The sequence below is a fragment of the Zootermopsis nevadensis genome, unplaced genomic scaffold (genome assembly GCF_977971745.1).
Source record: "Zootermopsis nevadensis isolate Lab colony 2312 unplaced genomic scaffold, Znev_1.0 Znev_ptg000002l, whole genome shotgun sequence".
In the NCBI taxonomy this organism is placed as follows: domain Eukaryota; kingdom Metazoa; phylum Arthropoda; class Insecta; order Blattodea; family Termopsidae; genus Zootermopsis; species Zootermopsis nevadensis.
In genome coordinates, this window is record NW_028259134.1 from 11,811,794 (window position 1) to 11,832,054 (window position 20,261).

General features: G+C 37.7%; 1 long non-coding RNA gene across 2 annotated transcripts in view; it reads right to left on the minus strand.

Moving 5' to 3' along the window:
• The window catches only part of LOC110832201 (uncharacterized), a 34,634-nt gene extending 19,756 nt beyond the window's left edge, over positions 1–14,878 (minus strand). For both annotated transcript variants that reach the window (XR_002543852.2, XR_002543853.2), the window contains exons 1-2: positions 14,756–14,878; positions 1,937–2,110 (exon numbers count right to left, since the gene is read on the minus strand). This is a non-coding gene — a long non-coding RNA (uncharacterized LOC110832201). The remainder of the gene's footprint in view (positions 1–1,936; positions 2,111–14,755) is intronic.
• Positions 14,879–20,261: the final 5,383 nt, after the last annotated feature.

Below are 20,261 nucleotides of genomic sequence, written 5' to 3' on the forward strand. Positions count from 1 at the left end.
TTACTAAGCTTACATTAAGTTCCACTAAATAACTGGGAACTAATATCTCTTTGTTTTATATGGCTGGTTAAGTCACTAACGTTGACCTGAAACCATTGTGTCTTCAGTATAAATTCTGTCTACAGTCATTGTATTTTCCCCTTCATCTGACTCCATAAAGGCATAATTAAACAGAATACTGAAATAATTACATTTTATTGGGAATATTTACCTATATTACATGTTATACTACGCACTTTTTCACGACGGAATAACTTCATTTGAGACATCTTTCTAACGTCAGTGAAGACAATGTTTTATGTATAGGTCTACTCATGCTCACCGGCTGTGAAAGCAGTTTCGTGCTTATAAGAAAGAAGCCCTTGAGTGAATTCTAACAGAAATGTAGGCCATAACAAAATAACCATACCACTCCATCTCACAAATTTGCATTTAGATAACATAGAAAGAATTCGTAATAAATAAGATACGGAACACTTAGGTGGAATATTCAGTACAACCATTGGTAATATAAGACGAAGGCCAATGCGTTTTATCACGGCCAATAGGAAAATAAACAAACAAATATATTTGTCTGACAGATAAATGGATACAAATTGCTACGGAGCAGTGATTCGAAATGCGTCCTAATGGAATATAGTGACTAGTGACTACCGATCCTAATATGAAACCCTAAAGTTTAACACAAAATTTACAGAATCCAGACTATTTTACGCCATATCAATCAAGTGTGCTTCTTCAACCTTATTTATGTAAGACACGTTTTAATGCTATTCTCTCATTTATGTTTGAGTCTCCCAAGTGACTCTGCCCTTGGGGTTCACCCACTAACAAGGAGACGCAGTCGAATGAAACTGTTTGATTTGGCTTCGGTTCTGCAATATGCAGAGGAACCTCCTTTGACTTCCTGGCCAAAATATCAGGAGTCGACACTCTACTGTTTCTTCGTAAAACATCATGTTCTTTTCTATTTCCGTCGTAGACGTCTAAAAGGCATGTGTAATTAGGTCGTCTGCAATAGTTCCGATGGTGGCAGGCTTGCCTAAGATGCTGAAGCAAGATTAGATTCCCCCTAAGGCAATTTTCTAATCATCATTTCTATAATGACTTCGGAAACCGTAAAATGTCTGCATTTTTTTTTTTGTATTTACTTATTTTCTTTCTTTCTTAATTTGCATTTGTGAATGAGGGGGGCGCAGTTGATATAAGAGCGTGAAACTCTGAAAATAAAAAGTTCCTCTTCAAGGATGGGTCCACGATTTCAATAAGAAACACAAAATGAGACAGTCACGTGATAAAATATATTAATGATAAGAACAATGTAACTTTTGAAGGAACATTTAAGGCTGAAATGTCTCAAAAACAGTCTTTTACAATAACATCTACCCTCCGAGTCATACAGTCGTGAATCAGACATTTCATGGCCTCCTTCGATAGATATCGACTCATCATACGGCATCAATCCACAGATTACTAGTCGAATGATCTTGTAAGGAATTTCCAGCTAACAAATCGAAGGTATTTTACTGACTCTAATGTATTTATAAAAAAATCACGGCATCAGCATTAGGAAATTCTCGTCATATTAGTTAGATAAGTCTTTTTTTAGTTCTCCCGAATACCCGTATGTTCTCTTACAGTAAACCGTATATAACGTGTTTGATTCAAACGTGTTGGCGTTTAGTTAGATCGCTCTTGTATTCAATTCAGCAGCTGACAAATGCAAACAGATAAAGGGGCAGACATCGATACTCGTCACGCTAAACAAATACGGTGTGGCAGAGAGAAATGGCGGCCCTGATTGCAGAAATGCACTGCAGTCGATGTCTTTCGTTTATTATGCCTTGCCAAGAGAAGTTTCCCAACACGTGTTTATGTAATCTGCATGTTTTGTCTGTGTGTTTGTACCCTTGAAAGCTTACACTGTAAAACTTACCTACACGTTCAAGAGACAGCTCTCAACATTTCGGCTGAGTAGGTACCAGCTCTGCCCTCTTTTCGGAAATCCCAGGATCCTTGGCCCTAAGGATTTGTAATTTTCCTCAGTACATCCAGGCGAATTCTGAGACAGCACCTTAAAAGAGGCTACAGCCACTTACTCCTTTTATATCTGTGGGAAGAGACATTGGCCTAAGTCCAAGGATAAATAAACGTGTCAGTCAAGCGACAAGGCAGCAGAAACTGACTTGCTATCGTTGTCATGTAATGGCAGAGCATTGCCAACAGTGGTACCCCCTCAAACTCTAGCAGAACCAGTAGTCTTCATAGTAAACTGCCCATCAAGAATGACGGGAAAACCAAAAGCTGTAAACACAGAGTCATAAATATTATCCCACAAGCTCGATAATCCCACAACAGCATTATCATTGCAACGGTTTTAACAAACACACATTTATAAATATCCCAGACAGACCAAAATCGAACAGCAAATGATCACCAATCAACCAAAAGTATTTTAAAAAATATATCGCCCATGAGAGCCCGCTGTGTAAAAAAACATGTTAGTTCCGATTTTTTGGTTTGGAAGTCTGAACGAAAGTTCAGAATTCCCATCCTATGTGTAGACGGGGGCGACAATATTAAAACAAATCCAAAAATATGATTATAGCTTTCGAATTTGAATAACCCAGTTCAGAATAGGGGCCTGCGGGGAACTCTATAAAACACAGAAATACACCTTCAGGTTTCACAATAGACGGGTAATTTCTTGATTAGCTAAGCGACTATTAACTTCTTGAGAATTTCTTCGTAGGACTAATGTTACAACGTTAGAAGTTACTTACTCGTATGTAATGACCACAGAATATCACGTGAATACAATACTTTACTTTTCATAAACATCTTATACGCGTTCTATTTGGCAAAAATCCGCGTATCTGTTACAGAAACAAGGTTTCAGTATTCGGTAATTGCTGTCCTAGAGAGACGTGGCTCCTACTGCAATAATAATGGACCACGGTTGTCGAGGGACGAACCCATGCTATCTGGACGTGTCAATCATGCAACACGCCTGCCAGCTGCTATCACAGCCTCCGCTGGTTCACTACCGTTCGAGGGCTTTAGGCCACGTCTCCGACCCTTGATAAGTCTGTTTAGACTGAATGATGTGTTGCTTAATGACCCTATATGTATTATAATGTTAATTACACAATTATATTCATCCGGTGGCAGTGAAATGTGGATATCCACAAACAAGGACATCGATGTTGAGCTTGTGTGCTAAAGCAGAGACAGACTCACTCTACTCCATAACTGAAATGCAGAGATGTACTTACGCCACAGTGGTAATAATACGGCGCCACGACAATTTATGACAGGAACGAACTAAATCGCTTAGAGAGAAGGACGTCTTCTGATGTAAAAGACTTCGGAATTTGACAGAGGCGTCTTTTAAAATCGGTGACAATTCAAGCCGTCAATTGTACTTTCCTGCATTTCAGATCAACTTAAAACGAACAGGAAGGGTAGTTCACAATAAAACGACCAACTTTAAAATTGGAGGAACCAGGATCTAAACTTTACCGAGGCACAAAATATTACGACTGAAGATATTTCTGAAGATGGCTGACTTCTAATTTGTTGCGCCACTTAGTGTGTTTAGTTTGCTGACGTTTCAGAGGGATCGCCCTTATGATGGAGGTGAAAACCTCTGAAACGTCTGTGAACTTCTACCAGGCTGCACGACACAGCAATCCAGAACAGAGATATCTTCATACACGCCGCCGTGAGATTACACCCCATGAAAATATTTTCAATTTTTCTCTGCATAGGAGTTTATTTGTTGTTTACCTAACAAATTCCTCAGTAGCTGAAAGTAGCTGGTACATAAGTTATAAAGCCTTGCTAAATGATCAATAAAACGATGGGTTTCAATCAACGGAACGGTCGATTCACCGTGAGAGTTTTCCGTTGGAAAGAATAGTTCTAGTTTCTAGTATTCTGTAACTGTAAACTTACCTCTTACATCTTGCAGGAAGATAAAGAGCTCACAATTTTGGCTACATTTCTTGTCCTGAAACCCTCAACCCAGCCATTTTAAAAACTGTGAAACTGTGCAACTATTCCCTGCACGTGGTGACATGTCGCCGCGCACTACTTTCAGGCGTAGTGTTTCATTTGATATAAAACCGGTGTCATGACTAGTGAGCACCGGTTCAGTCATGTCTAAAAAGTAATTAAAATTATACACCGAGTGCAAACAGCATTACGATGCACTACAGCAGCGGGACCGTGATGGTTCATGCAGCATCTAAAGTTCGTACCTACCGCCAGCTGGCAAACCACAGCGCCTCTCGTATCACATTACATCGAATATTCGACAACCATCCCATTTCTGTTGACAGTGATCAAAGAGAAACGGTGATAAGTTTAAATATTTCCACTCTCACACACGTTCATAACACAGTAGCTGAAAGCCCAGCTTTTATTCCAATCGGAAATATGAATTAGAGTACTTCTTTTATTCAAATGATTTTCTCTCGCTCACAGAACCACAGAAAGCTGATTTATATTAATTTGAACTGACTGGTAACAGGGTTCAATGGCGGACTTCTGTGTACACAGTATCAAAAATTCGGGTTTTATAAAAGCGGGAAATTATTCAGCAGACTGAAAAAATTCAGTCTGCCAAGAGGGATCTTGCACCATAGGAAATAATTCTTCGAGCAGTCAAAAAAGACTAAGTATTGCTGTGTTCTGTTTATGACCATCACATCTTTGTGTCTGTCTTTGACTTTCATTTATTTTTCAATTGGAGAAACCGGTAATGGAAGTCTACACATTGGGCATGAAACGACTTACCACCAACTGTCACGTTAGTACTGTACTACCACAATTTAATTAATTACTTTTCCTAATATTTGTGACCGACCATAGTGGTCGCGCACTGTATGGCGTGATAAAACAAACAAAGAGGACACAGGTTAGAATCCCACTCACGGCAGGGGTAAATGTCTGTGTTTTCTTCTTGTATTGTGCTATCCTGTATAGAAACTGACGTCTGAGAGGCTTATCTCCCGTCCATGAAGACCTGCCAAATGTCTAGAAGGATTCGTACATTTAAATATCAATTGAAAACTAGAGCCGATTACAGAGTCCAATCATTAAGCGCTGAATTTGGAAAAGAAGAATTAACAGGCTTCAATGAAGTCTATTCGGACAATAAGCAGTTTCGGTTTGTCGCTAGAAAATACTGACTTTCCGAGAATCGTTTCGACCTTCATCAACAGGGATCCGATCAGAAGCTGTTGATTGCCCGAGAAAACTTTGCTGAATTTAGGAGCCGCGAAAGCTATTGATCATACATAATTGATAGGGTTGCTTATATTTATTATGAATTCAATTCTTCCGATTACATCTAGTAATAGACAGTAAAAATAAAGCTTTAAGATGATTGCAGTATTTTTTTACACTTCACGTCGAAGTAATTATTCGTAATGTTGCTTCCGTAAAAATACATTTTTATAAGAGATTCGTATTCTGTCTCAGTTAATAAGTACGGAGCTGGAATAGTTCAGGACAGTGAACACACCAGGATTCTATGGGGCAGGATTCTTTGCATTCCCACAACGTCCAAACTGGCTCCAGGGACCACTAAGCCTCCTACCCACCGGGTAACAGAATTCCCTCCTCGGAAGCACAGCAGCCTGTACGAGGAGCTAGCCACTGACTTCCATTTAGTGCCAATGTTAAGAATTACCGACCCCATACATCTACTCCATCATTCGTCTACATGCCATGGTGCTTACTTAAAATCCTGGTAAAACTTTATTTTTGCCTTTATATTGCGTGTCCTGTAGGCACAGAGCGTTATTTTACGCTGACAACTAAATAGGAAAACTGTAATGCACAAGGTTTGATAAATATATATATATATACATATATATATATATATATATATATATATATATATATATATATATATCCAGCTGCAGTGGCCACGCGGTCTGAGACATGGACCTCGTGCGCCTGGCTTCTGGGACCGTGGGTTCGAGTCCCACTCAAGGCATGGATGTTTGTCCGCGTCTTTCTGTGTTTGTATAGACAGAGGCCTTGCGTCGGGCTGATCACTCATCCAAGGAGTCCTACCATTGTCCAAATAGATCAATCAAATAAATAAAAAACCTCGACACCTACGGGTAAAAGAGGATGAGAGAAAGATATATATATCAATGTGTATATGTTGATTTCCAGTGTCGGAGTTAATGACAAATTATATTATCTATGATGTGAAACAAAAAGATAAATTTTCACAGACTGAAGTGTAAGCTTAATTATGTATTTTACAAGCGACACAATACAATTTTATTAATGCAGTAATTAATTGAACATGAGTACTCTATATTAATATACCACTGAAAGTGACCATTACTTTCTAGTGATTTTAACCCAGATTACAAAAAATCTAAATATAGTCTACACGTACATCAAGAACTGAGGGAACACGCACCGCGGTAGGGTAAATAAAAGAAATCGGGACCGCAGATTACATAAACAGACACAAAGTCAACAACATATGCAAACGAGATTTACTGAACTGCGAATGTTCGATACTCGTATCACTCTGACATTTTACAAACTACAGACCGTAACCACTTTTGAACTCTGCGTACATCCATAATAATTAATCCGATTCGAAAATTGAACAATATTTGTTTTAAATTTGAAAAGTGTTAATTGCGAGCATTTCTCATAGGGTTAAGGCTGTTTCAAATCCAGATTTAATAGACTTTGGGGGCTGGGATTGATAATCATCAAAGGATTACTCTGCTTATTTTCAAGGGCGAAATACTAAAATAATTCATAATAAACTTACATTAAGGGGTCTGTAGCTGCACTATTTAGTCTTGATTAAATTTATTGTTATCAACTGCAAAAGCTCATATACAGAAGAGAATAGGACAATGATTATGAATTGAGGAATTGTAAGTGATGATGCAAGCAGTACTAGCATCCCTTAGTACAAGTCATTCATATTTTGTGTAACAATACATATTCGATAACACACAAATTAAACAATAGAGCTATTTTGTAAAATAGCGAAATAAAAAACTATATTGATATCCAGTTTGATAACAAAACCTAATTAATGGCTCAATATGGGAAAACTCTCTTATGAAACTACATTACAAATACAAATATAAATTGTATATAAAACATTTATGATATGTTAACAATTATTACATACCAAAAGCGTGCAACTCTGGTAGAAAATTACTGACGTTTCAGAGGTGCTTACTGTCGACAGGGAGGAACTATGTTCCTCTGAAACGTCGGTTAATTTATGCTGGACTACATACGCAGCAACCCAGAATACATTCATCTTCAAAATCGCCGTCCTGAGAACTAAAATCTCACTTGATATTCTGGGTTAAAGTGTTTAAGTCTTTCAGGCGGTTAGTAACGTTTCATATATATCTATATATATTTTCTACACCGTAGATGGAGGCAATACGTTTCTCCAAATCATTCGTAATAACGTACAAGATTACGAGGCGTCACGAGTCATAAAACCGCAATGCAAATTTTAATCTTCCTAAAAGCCACAAATTTCAAAATAAAATATAGTTCTTGCTAACATAATTGCAGCACTTGGAAGGTAGAAGCATCCTAAATTCTCCCCTCAAATTCTTGTTATTAATTAAAATGCAATATGCGTTGCATAAAATATGTACGTAACACACGTAGGTACAACTCGCAAATCTATAAACCTAAAATCGAATAATAATCATCAGATCCAAATGGTTGCCTCCACGCAGATTAAAAAGCCTCTCATTTTAAGGTAACGGTTCCATTGCTTTACTTCGGAGAATTAAGACTTTCTGAACTGTTTCACATTTTCTTTGCTCCAGTTACGCGCCGTAAAGGAAAATAAATTTATTCCTCAAGTGACCGTAAAGATCGGCTACAGCGTCTCGAAGCCATTTTATGTGGACAGCGAGAGTAACGCGTATCAACAAAATTCTAAAGCATACAACAAGACTACTTCCATGTATATTTTTATTCCTTTTTTTGAAACGAATAAAATTCTAGTTCAGGGAGGTTTACTTTATACAGCTATAACTAAGAAGCCAGGCATGGGCTTTTGACTTATAAAAGCTCCCGTTTCGATCAACACCAGAAATAAAAAAAAAACATATTTTATTGCAAAGTGGAATAACGACACAAAGCTGACGATTTTCGTGTAAGTACAGAAGAACGCAGTTTACCTTAGACTGCTTCCTTTCTATAAAGTTTGACTATTGTAAATTAAAGTTAATATTAATTTGTGTTAACGTGACCTCTTATGGACTGTAAACAATTTGTTTATATATAAAGTGATATTTGAGGTTCTCACGGTGGCGAGTATGAAAATGGTCGTCCTCTGGGGTGTTGCGCCGTGTAGGCTGCTGCCTTGTCAACCTCATAATGGAGATAGTAACCATCTTTGCAACGACTGAAAACTTCCACCAGAATACATGGCGCAACAAATCAAAAGACAGCCATCTTAATCTCACAACGTTTCAAGTTTCTCTCACTATATTATTAAATTGAAAACGAGACAATAAAACTTGCAAATTTAATTTTTGGAAAATACGAATTAAAAAACGTTCCAAACTAAGAATCACACTTAACAGTCAGAACGATGATGATAGAGAAATAAGAAAACAAATTTGACCGCTTATTAGAACACAGTAACAACAAAGCCCAAAGTACTGAAACATCAAAGTTAACTTATGAGTTTATGTTTTTTATTATCAATACATTTCTCTGAGCGTCATATTTACCACCAATCTCAGATGAGCTCTTTCTCTTGGAGCTCGAACTAATGAGTAACTTTAAAATAATAGTTCAGATTTGCGCAGTTATAACTTGCATGATTTGCTGTAACGTCGTTAACTTGTATCCTAAAATATTATACTACAGCCATCTGTCAGATGTATAGTCGGTGTGAATAATAAGTGTAGCCAAACTTTAAATAATTAACCATTTTGTTTTGATTCGACTTTCAAGCCGTTGCGGACTAAGATCTCAGACTGACTATTGAAGGTGTTTACTGCAATCACAAAAAGCACGAGAAAGTAAATTAATGCCATAAAATTTGTAACTAAATTGTGGTTAATTTGAAGCAACTTTTACAAAACTGTGGATTATTAAAATACAGAAAGAATTATTGTACCCCTCTCCCTCGCTCTACATAACACAATTGCAAAGAGTCAACGTAATTTACGGCAATCACTGTTCTACACGTTCTATTCAGCAACATTGATGTGTACATGTACGTTCGTTTGCATTAGGAACAAATACATCTGACATCTGCTTCCCGCGTATTTGATAGTCAAGTAACTAATTTGTTCAAAACTCGGCACCATTAATTTGTTGTGAATACAAGGTAACACGCATGCATGTCGGCTGGAAATGACGACGTTTTTAATTGAAAACTGTTATGCCTACGACATTTGCCTTATATTAATATCAAATGTTATTCTGTTATTTTCTGTGGAGTGTCATAAATCAGGTTTCTGGGCAGCGTCGTTGTTGAATACATTAAAAAGAGATGTGTGGTCTAAATAGTTCTGAAGGATTATGTAGAATAGTGAGACGTAAATCGTAAAAGTACGTCAGTTGGTAAGATAATATCCAATATAGATCGAATCACGGATTTCTTATCTGCTTTGCAGACAACGCCACTGCCACCGATTAGGTTAAACTACTTTAAATCTCGGTTCGGTATATAAACTTTATTTCACGAGTTACGTAAAATGAACATGTCGGACCTCGCGTCCGCATTTTTAAATTCCGAAACTACTCTACAAATTTTGATTAGATGTGATACTGAGTTGTTACGCTTATTCAATATTTTACACCTTCAATCGAGTATAAATGCATTTTATAAACAAATCCCAAATGAAACTTAGGTGATCAAAAACGTCTTATCTCACAAAAGCAAAATCACATTAACAGGTATTGATAAAATATAAAAATAGTCTGGTTTGTGCTTTATGCCCATTTAGTACGTGATGTGTGACTCTATCGTGCGTTGAAACCTAAAATAGACTTCGCTGTGAAGACTCTATCTCCCTTACCAAAGCTTGGGGTACACTATTCTCCAAGCATCGCTCCTGAACAATCCCTGCCCATGTCTGATGCATGCTTGAAGGTTTAGTGCCGGATGAAAAGATAAAAGCTTCTCTAGGGGAATGAAATAAAAACATCCGACTTACAGAAAGGAAAAACTATGAAGATTCAAGAGCAAGTTAGAGAATAGGTGAAACTAGTCGAAGTTTTCTAGAAAATATTGATTTTGAAAGAGTGAGATACAGAAAAGGGTGAATGATGCATTGATTAAAGTAGGGTCTAACTCTGAAGTGTAGATGGCGCTTTACTTCGTCATGTTCTTCAGTAAAAGAATTGTAATTATTTTTAAAACCAGTGAAATATATATCTGTAAAATTAATAGGCCTGTGTTTGTTATTCTTAAATAAGAAATATTACATTAAAACACATTAATACTCGTATATAACTAATTATCACCCGACAATCCTTCATAATACGTTATTCTTTATGTCTGACACCTTACGAGTGTTATTTGTTTCATATAAACTGCGGAACAGACAGTGCGTATTATCAATCGTATTTATTCTCTCCTTGTAGGGAGAAGAAATACGATTTATAATCCATGTTCATGAAAAAATTAAATCGACTTTTAAAACAATTTTCGTTAACTGGCGCTGAAATATTTCACCAAAATTCAAGTTCTTGCAAAGATATATACATACGTGTATTTAACGGTAGAAATGTTTGGGATCTAATGGTCCCAAATACAAAATCAGGCAATTCATTTAATCTACTTAGTAACAAGCCTGCCGTTCTTATCCCTTAAATATTAATGATCGTCTTCTACCAATTCCGCGTAGTATTTTTGAGCTATTTATTTGCAACCGTGGTTACTCCCGGTTTCAGAAACTACTATTAAACGAAATGTTTGTGTGTGCGTGTGTGCATATACATGTAAAAGTATATAAGCAGAACTTACATATAATGGTCCTTCAAGTATCCATAATACCCATATCACATTGTAATCCTGAATTTAATCCCACCCATCGTCAACAAAGTTGTAATACACCATATATACATCTGTAGGTTATGAATATTTGTGGTAACAAATCATCACAATATTTTTAAACAAATTGGAAGGGATTAAATCAATACAAACTATGTTTAACTTACGCTATTCTTCAAGAGTGCCAATGACACACACGAGTATTTAGTTATTTACAAATTTATAGAATTCTTGTACACTGTAAATCAAATGTGAAAACAAATAACTGGTGACCAAGACCAGATTCTTGCTAAGCGCAACAACACAAAAGCGACAGCCTAGCTCCAAACTCCAGACTTCCGCTGAACTCAGACTTCACTAGACCCTGCCACAGATATCACCACAGTCTCATCTGTGTCTTTTGCTACCACAGCCGCCACCACAACTTAATTTAAATCTTTTCCTCCTCGCACGAACGGTGCATTCGCACAATGTAGTGACAGACATTGGCTATTATACACATATTACGAGTAGATTCATTAATGCAGTAAACACTGATGACCATTTCTATTCTAACAGATTTGTAGAACAACCATTACTTAGGGTGAGACGGTAAAGTCTTCTGAAACGTCCGTCAATATCCACCAGACTACATAGTGCTACATCTCAGAAGACTTTATGCTCGTCGCTGTTCTCACAATTTATCGATTAATGCTGATTATAAAAAAAATATGATTCCAGAGAAAACAATAGATCGGATAGTTTTAAAATAGCAACACAACTCTGGAACTTCTTCACTTGACAATCGTATTTTCATTACTGGTTAGATTTTACGACAAGGGTACCTCCCCCCCTCCTCCCAGAACAACAAGCCAACCAGGATCCAATCAAACCATGCCCAACAAACATTAGAGAACACATGCTAATATTTGTGAACGCAAGGACAAAGAACGGTTTATTACCCACAGCAATCACAGAGAACTAGGCCGCAGAGCGTGAGTCACACAGCCATCAGCTGGAACTACACCTAAGACAGTAAAACCAACACTAAAATTGTACCAGACCGTTGCATAATTGTCATCATACTTCTCAGAACCATTTGACACAAAAACGCTGTTCCAAACTCGCTCAATATGATGCCCCACGTGTCAGTTTAGACTGGAAATAACAAACTTTATAGTATTTAGGAATTATGAATCTCTTTCGACATTCGTTAGGACTCCTTTGTCTAGGTAACAGTCCGATGACAGACCTCTGTCTACATAGGACATCACACCAAAGGACGACGTTAACACTAATGCCTCGAGTGGATTCGAACTCATGATTCCAGTACCCGAGCGATCAGGGCCCACGCTTTATACCGAGCATCCACTACGAAGTTGCATTATGAACAGCTTAATTTTGACCACCGTATGGTGTTGACGTACTACATGCCAGACAGCTTGTTTACGAGTGCGAAACGTAGGCCTGTCTGTTCATGAGAAGCGTGACTACAGGTACGAGATCGTCGCATTGCGGAGCGAGAAATTCTCCTGGTAACTGTGAATAATTGAAGATCCGTATCAGTGATTTGTCAAACGAACTGTCCTTCTCGCCGGGATGTTCGATTGACCAGCACCGGGCCTTCCTGCTTACAGTGCACTCACAAGAAATTTCCATGTATGATTTGAGGTTTTCACAGCGGTGATTATAAAGATTTCTGTCTTCTGGCTTGTTGCGCTGTGTAGTCTGGTCGATGTTTACCAACGTTTCAGAGGTCATACTGCCTCCGTCATCAGGGCGAAAATTGGTAAACATCTACCAGACTACACAGCGCAACAACCCACAAGACAAAAATCTTCAAGAAATTTCTAGTTTGTGCTCACAATCTTAAAATTTCTGTCGGCGCACTAATGAATCTAGAACTGAGAAACTAGATAATATACTAGGCCTCATTTAGTAAGAAATGCAACTACAGAAAGTACATGATACTCGGCTGCTATCAGTCGTATTAATGGGATATTTGAAGAACTTGCTCCTCTCTGAATTGTTCGTGAATTCTTTCGCGGATTTTTAAGTTGCTAAAACGCATCCATTGTTATCGTCAGTTATATGTGTGGCTGTCCGCATCTGAAAACTCGAGATGACAAGCTAGGCGTCGTCATACTTGCAGCCTTGGGAACCCGAAATCTCACCAAGTCATCCTCCATAGGGAGTAAATTCTACGCTACGTTCGAAGCACTTCAACTCAAGAAAACCCAAGTGACTATGATCTACGTCTTTCCTTCTGTGACACAGAGACCGTGGTTTGGTCTCTCGTTTCCTACAGTTCCATCGTCACACACACTCTGGGGCCGCCAGGAGGATCGATCGAAGGGCCGCTCATCGCTCTGGTGATGGAGGAAATGAGCACTTCTATAACTTCGGTCAGTTTCTACAGAGCAACATCTCAGACGACATTCATCTTAGCTTCATATTTTAATGGGACCTGAAAGAGTCTACTGGATAAGTTTCTGTAGAACTCTCGGACGGTTCCGGGCAGCCAGTGACTTCACATCGATGCAGATACAACAGGGTACATTTCGCCACAGAAGAGAAATACAGTAAGGACGCCGTATCACTTCGTTGGTAACTCGTTGACGGCAGTCGGGTCTCTAGGGGAAACCTACGCAGTCATTTCGAAAATGTCGCCAGTAACCGTGCAATAGAACTGCTTCCGGCATCGTGCATGCCAGCCCGCACTTTTCTCGACAGTCTCTACCTTTCGATGTTGTAGGTCTACCGACACACTTGTTCAAAATTTCCTCTGCGATTCCTCGAATGAATCTGCTTGCTTTATGTGCGAACAATAAATTCAAGATCTCCGATCGAGTACACATTTCCATCACAAGAACGAACGAAGAGTTGGAGGATGTGGACTGAACTCATACGATCAGGATAGGATTCGGTGTTTGGTATTTTTCATAAGCTTTCGGGTCCCATATAACAGAAGGGTTGTTTCTTTATTAGCTGAGCGACTGTCACGAACTCAACATAGATTCTTACCCGCGAAGTTAATTGTCAGAAAATTCCGTACCATATTCACACTTCGTACTGATACTAGCAAAACTATTCAACAAGATGTCGGTGACATGATCGAGAACTAACTGTTCACATTAAATGTGACTTTCTCATCATACATCTAAACATAAAAATTGTGCATCACGTCACAGTATGAAACGACAGTAATGGTAAAGGCAAGACAACATTGTTCATATTAAGGAAAAATAACTTTCTGTGTGAATCAGATTAGCATTATTTTAGCCCATACAAAAAACGAGTATTTTTCTTCGTGTTTTCGTTACATTTTCAACCATAATATGAATCTATGATGTATCAACAGTAACCACAAGTTTAATTTCAGTCAAATAAAGTCCATAATTTAATATACAGAAAAGTCGATATACTTAGCTTTCAATCGCTTTATAAAAACCTTGTTGAGTGGTTTTATTAGTATGAACACAAAGTGAGTGGTTGGAAAGAGTGAGGAAAAATACAAGCTGGCCTTCGAGCCTAGTATCGAATTCATAATTTCCCACCTCTAGAATGCTAAGTTCTGAAGAGCCATGTTGGGTATTATTTCTTATTCATTACGAGTATGTTATTAAAGTGTTTAAAATAATATTTAAATTATTCTTATACTCTGCTTTACAGCACAGATAGGTATTCAGATATTCTAATTTGCTCCCTGTGTAAAAATGGTTTACACCTACTCACCAATAATTCAATGTGGACATGTGCCCGTCTTGCGCGAATGTCATGATTGTCTGTCCACTACCGGTAGGAGCCAGTGCGACATATACAAGACAGACCCACAGCCCCACTGAGCAGCGCTCTACATAGGAATTGAAGCGTCTGGCAGGTTGATCGCTCCCTAACTTATTTAACGGCCATGTTTGAACCACGCATGCGTGTTACCTTCAAATTAGAGTGGGCGATAAACCTAGAGTTTTAGAGGAAGTGACTGCAATAGTTATTAAATTTTCAGCGATAATGTCTGTCCTCTGGAAGTCACTACCCTATTTGAAGCGAAATTTGTGGCTGGGGAACAATCAGCGATCGGGAATTTCTTCTCAACGTACACAAATTAGACGCACGTAAAGGAAACAGTATTCATCGGCCCATCCATCAGTCTGTCCACATGTTTCATTTACGAAGCTACTAAATTTTGATTAGATTTCATATTGGAAAATGGTGAATTAAAGTTTGATTTATACGTTCTACATTGGTCTCAAACTGAACCATGAATCCACCCCTCCACAAAAAATAAACAACTCATCACACAAACGTTGATATAAAATAGAGATTTTACTGAAGTACACACTGTCCGTGTAGTGAATATTCAATTAAATGCTCGGCCGGACAAGGAATAAATTTTACTTTCAATTAACCCGTAGATTCAGTACCGTCTTCATAGAAGCCATGCATTTGACCCGAATACCCTGTTTCTTGAAAATACATTTTGATATTTTCCTCCCATCTCTGTTTGGAATCCCTTGCCACGAGAATACTTCTAATTCTTGATTCCAGCAGCCAAGCGGATAAGGAGGCCCTTGAAAGCTACCATAAACTGTGCTAACAGTCATATTTAAACATTTCGCTGTTTTGAATATATTCAGTGTGTTATGACAGGAGACAAAAGCGTTTACTTTCACTAACTCACGAGTGTCTGTGTCTCCCACGTCCTACAATGGTGGAAGCGGTGTGTACATGGACGACAAGCCGACCAACGCTGGTGGTGCCTGTGCAGTCTGCTTTATTAAGCAATAAATCAAGTGTTTAGTGCAGCGCTGGCTTCAATTGAGGCAGGGAGATAGAACTACGCATATATGAACTGAAAGAGAAGAGGGGGGAATTCGCATATGTGTTGGTCGCGGAACCATCTACAGGCTATTGACAAAACCAACCCACTAACACAGCAATTCTGCTATTACAGCATGTATGCGTTTCTACCTACCCCTTTGCGTTTCTAAATGCGGTGAACGAGCAAATGGCTTCTGTAACTTGTACCATCCGAAAATTTCAGCACATTTAAATTCGACTAATTTTATGCTCATTGGTTTAGAATGAATGCAGAGAAAGAGATAATAAATTCAGTCGTATATTTCACGGCACTGACTTACTTTCTGTATTGTACCTGATTCTCAAATGTCTAATTGTACTTTATTGCTACAAAGTGCCAATAGGAACGACTAAACGTACTGATAACGACAAATAAGATATTAAGAACTGCGTTTAATATGTTCTGTTGCATACATGAATCTACTCTCATATTTTCTTTCTTGTTGTGGTCTTCTGTGTGTTAACGTAATGCAGTCTTGTAGGTGTTCTCCACCTTCAGGGTACACGTGGAGAGATCTAAGCGACACGTTCTTCTGAAACACTGATATCCGCCAAAAATACTTCACAGCATCACAACCCAGAATACCAAAGCCGCCATCTTTTTTTGGACAAGAAATTCTTCCTTCTCTGTACTTATTTTACTTTATCGACACTTTCTCAGTTACACAGGTTACAAAACGTAGAATTGGAGTTTATTATGAATTACGAATTTGGATTAGTTTGTAAGGAAGCGGTCGTTGATTGACATACTGTCCCAGCAGTTCTCTGAATAAATTGAAGAAAAACATCCAGAAACAGCTATCTGAGTGAGATTTAGCACTCCACATTTAATGTAGTCTTTCAGGTACAACATTGCGTTCATGCGATAAAACCGATATTTGGGGGGAAATTATTTCCTCCTTTTTCAAAATACAATGAGCCGCATTTTTATCTCAATACGTACCGCAGTTCCGATCAATCATAATTATTCACCAATTTGTTACTACCGGTTATATTTTCATATAAGTCATTGTTTATCCGTCACTTAAACCCCAAATAAGGCGACAGCAAGTTCCTACGAATCAGATATAATATTATTACATCAATAAATGAGATTTGTCAATGAACATGAACACCGTAAAAACCATAACTTTCACAGTTTTGTATCCTACCCGAAATAGGAAATTTACAGTGGTGATTTAATTAATTGCTTTCTGATTCGAGAACTGATAACGCTGAATATTTTGCCTTAACTCTCAGAGCCGGAGAAAATAAATAAGCGTATTAGCTCCACGTAATTATAGAAGTAGTGATAGAGGAACTTGAAAATAAACATATCGTAATAAGGTGACGTCATTATTAAACTTTCTAAAATAATATTTATTTCAGTATGGCACCGAAGGTAAATTTTTATACCCTGACAATAAGTTATACTTAAAAGACTCTAGAAACAAGAGAGAGATAAAGCCAATATCAAAATTATCTCCCTTCTGTCAACCGCAGAAAAAAAGCTATATGATTTAAAATTTGTTTTTATATTTATAGATAAATACTATTCTCATAGTTTCTCAACTACAAAACAAATATGACAAGTCATCGCAAAAAATGTTTGTGACTGTGTTGTGTAGTACAGATCGAACGGCCGAAGTCTACATGAGTCTTTGACCGCATGGTCAATTGAAACGTATATTTTTTACCATTTAAATACAGGACATTTCTCCTTAGAGTCTACGAAATTAAATCCGGATGCTGAAGTGCAAAGTAGATCGCTTTTGTACAGAACGGAGGACACACCAACCCAGTAAACCCTACTTTTCAGTCTCATCTGCTTCCTCTAATTTATTCTTTCACGTTAAGGCATGAGAACTTACAGTAACGTAGCCGACGTGCAGGGCAAGTAAACATGCCAATGCACGAAACTCGAAGGATGGAGTAGAAATGCACACTGAAATTACAAAATCTCGAAGTTTAAGACGAATAGACGCTATAAAATATTTAAGATCTGCTCCACCCGGAAACAAGAGAGGAAATACATCCTCTTGATATCCTCTAATTTGTACTCAAGTTAATCTTAGATTTTCTCGTGGTAAGGAAGTTCAAAGAAACAGCAATTATTGGCTTAGAAAATTAACTTAGATCTATCTGGATGTAACAAGTCTGCTGACACATATGAATGTTAAACTCAGGCAGGAGTAATTACCCTTTGGTGGCGGTCTCCATAAAGCAGGCACAAGGAATTAGATACGACGAGTGAATAAATAGAGAATAATGATACGAAACTTTGATACATTTGCTTCCGTGTGTTTTTGTAATGGACTTACAAAGGTATAATACTGAAAAGGACTATTCATCACTCGTAGTATGAGGTATGAAAGGCGAACAACAAATAACATTACATTTAAAAAACTGCTATTATATTATCGAAGTAGTGAATAAAAGTTGGTATAACATTCCGGGAGAGACATGGCTAAAGTATTAATCTAAGCATCTTGACTTTTAATATCTGCAAAAGTACAATAAATTTTAAAATATTTTAAGTGTCTTCTGATTTAATTGTATCGCAGTTCCACAATAAAATTACTTTTTACAAATTCTTTTTCTACACTTAGTCTATGTTTTAACGCATTCAACTGATTTGTTACTCGTGGTTCATTATGGCTTCATAAGGTTGCAAATGTGATACGAAAACAACAAGATAGTCTAATGTAATGACAAATAAAAAGTATCTCAATTAAAAAGTCATATAAAGCTAAAACAATACTACTGTACTAGAATATGGATGCACAGAAAAAAGCAAACAGTTATATAATAATAGTGCGTTTGGCAGTGGTGTCTTTTTGACTTCAAGAGACAGCTGGGGTGGTATAATGTGCACTAGTGGGTATTTTCGCACACGGCGATGTCCAGATTCCACCCATAACACTAGTTAACTGAGCCCAGTTACGAAAAAATGACATTTTAACAGGCTAGAGTCGAAGATTACCCTCTTTTCTTTCGTCAAACATCAGCAAAGCTCTTTCCGCTGCTCCAATTCACTCAGTAGAGCAAACTGTAGTCAAACACATGCTTCCGGTGCGTGGCACTTCAGTGCCTAAGATACATCGCAGAGAAAAGCGTTTTTCTGTATACACAGAGAATTCTTCATTCAGATTTTGTCGGCGATGGAACCCAAGATCCTATGAACGACAATCTGGATGTATAAACCTCAGGCTAAGAGAAATGTTACCACTTACCAAACCGACAGAAATGAATTGGAACGTTAGTAATGAAATACGACAACATGGATCAAGAAGAAAAGCATAACATCGAGGAAAACACCTTAACAACTGAGATCGAAACGAGTCAACAAACGACCGGAGGTTTTGACAGTTTTATGATTATATTTCTATTTTCCTTACAAGTGAACCCATGGATTTATTTCTGAATGTCCAATAGTACCAGCAAATATTACATATATTATAGTCCCTTCAGTAAGATTCTCGGTTAAAGAACTATTGATCTAAAAGCTACAATTTATTGCCTTATTAAAGGTAAAAATTGCGAAATTCTTCCTCTTACGAAGTGGTAAAAAGTAAAATAAAAAGTAACACTGAGGACAAGGTGGCGCTCTAAGTGCTGTGATTGGAGAGATAGTAAGAACCACTGAGAAAATGTGGAGAATGCAGCGGTGTTGGACAATAAAGCTGAACGATGTTGAGGCGCTGCGGTGAGACATCCCACGGGAAATTTTATGAAATGTTCTACCATCATCTTCAATAGAACTGAATTCCCCTCATAGCTTCAGCGGGTGTCGATGTCACTTCTCTTAAAAATTCAACTACAATCATCTCAGAACCAGGAAGTTGGTAACTTTATTGAAGACGCTATGCAACGGAAGCAGTGAAAAGCTGGCAAGGAAATGCAAAAGGCTCAGAGGTGATCTACTCAAAAATTGCATTCTTCGATTTCAGGTTTTTCAATATACACGAAGCAAGCTGCAGAACGTATCAGAATCCTGGTATGGTAAATCTGCTACCGATGGAATGAGACCAAATTGCCTACATTTCATTCAGTTCTTGTATTAACATAGGCACATTCGTATAAATTATAAATATGAAATTAAATAAATTTGTCTTGTCTTTCAGAATTGTCTGCGTAGAATAAAGTTCCACTGTATTAAATTTCTCAGATTTCGTTACGTGCCTCCGTATTTGTATTGTTCAACACACAAAAGGCTGTTTCTTCGATACATGTTGATACAAAGATATTTGTCAATGTACCAAATTTTAATTTTCGGCTTCAAAGTTTAATTGACCGTGAAATATTTTTAGAAAAGAATAAACTCGGATTTTTTTGTGACACAGATACTGTGGCTAGTTCCATGATGGAGGAAATTACTTGGAGAATTTAGCTACTTAGCTGG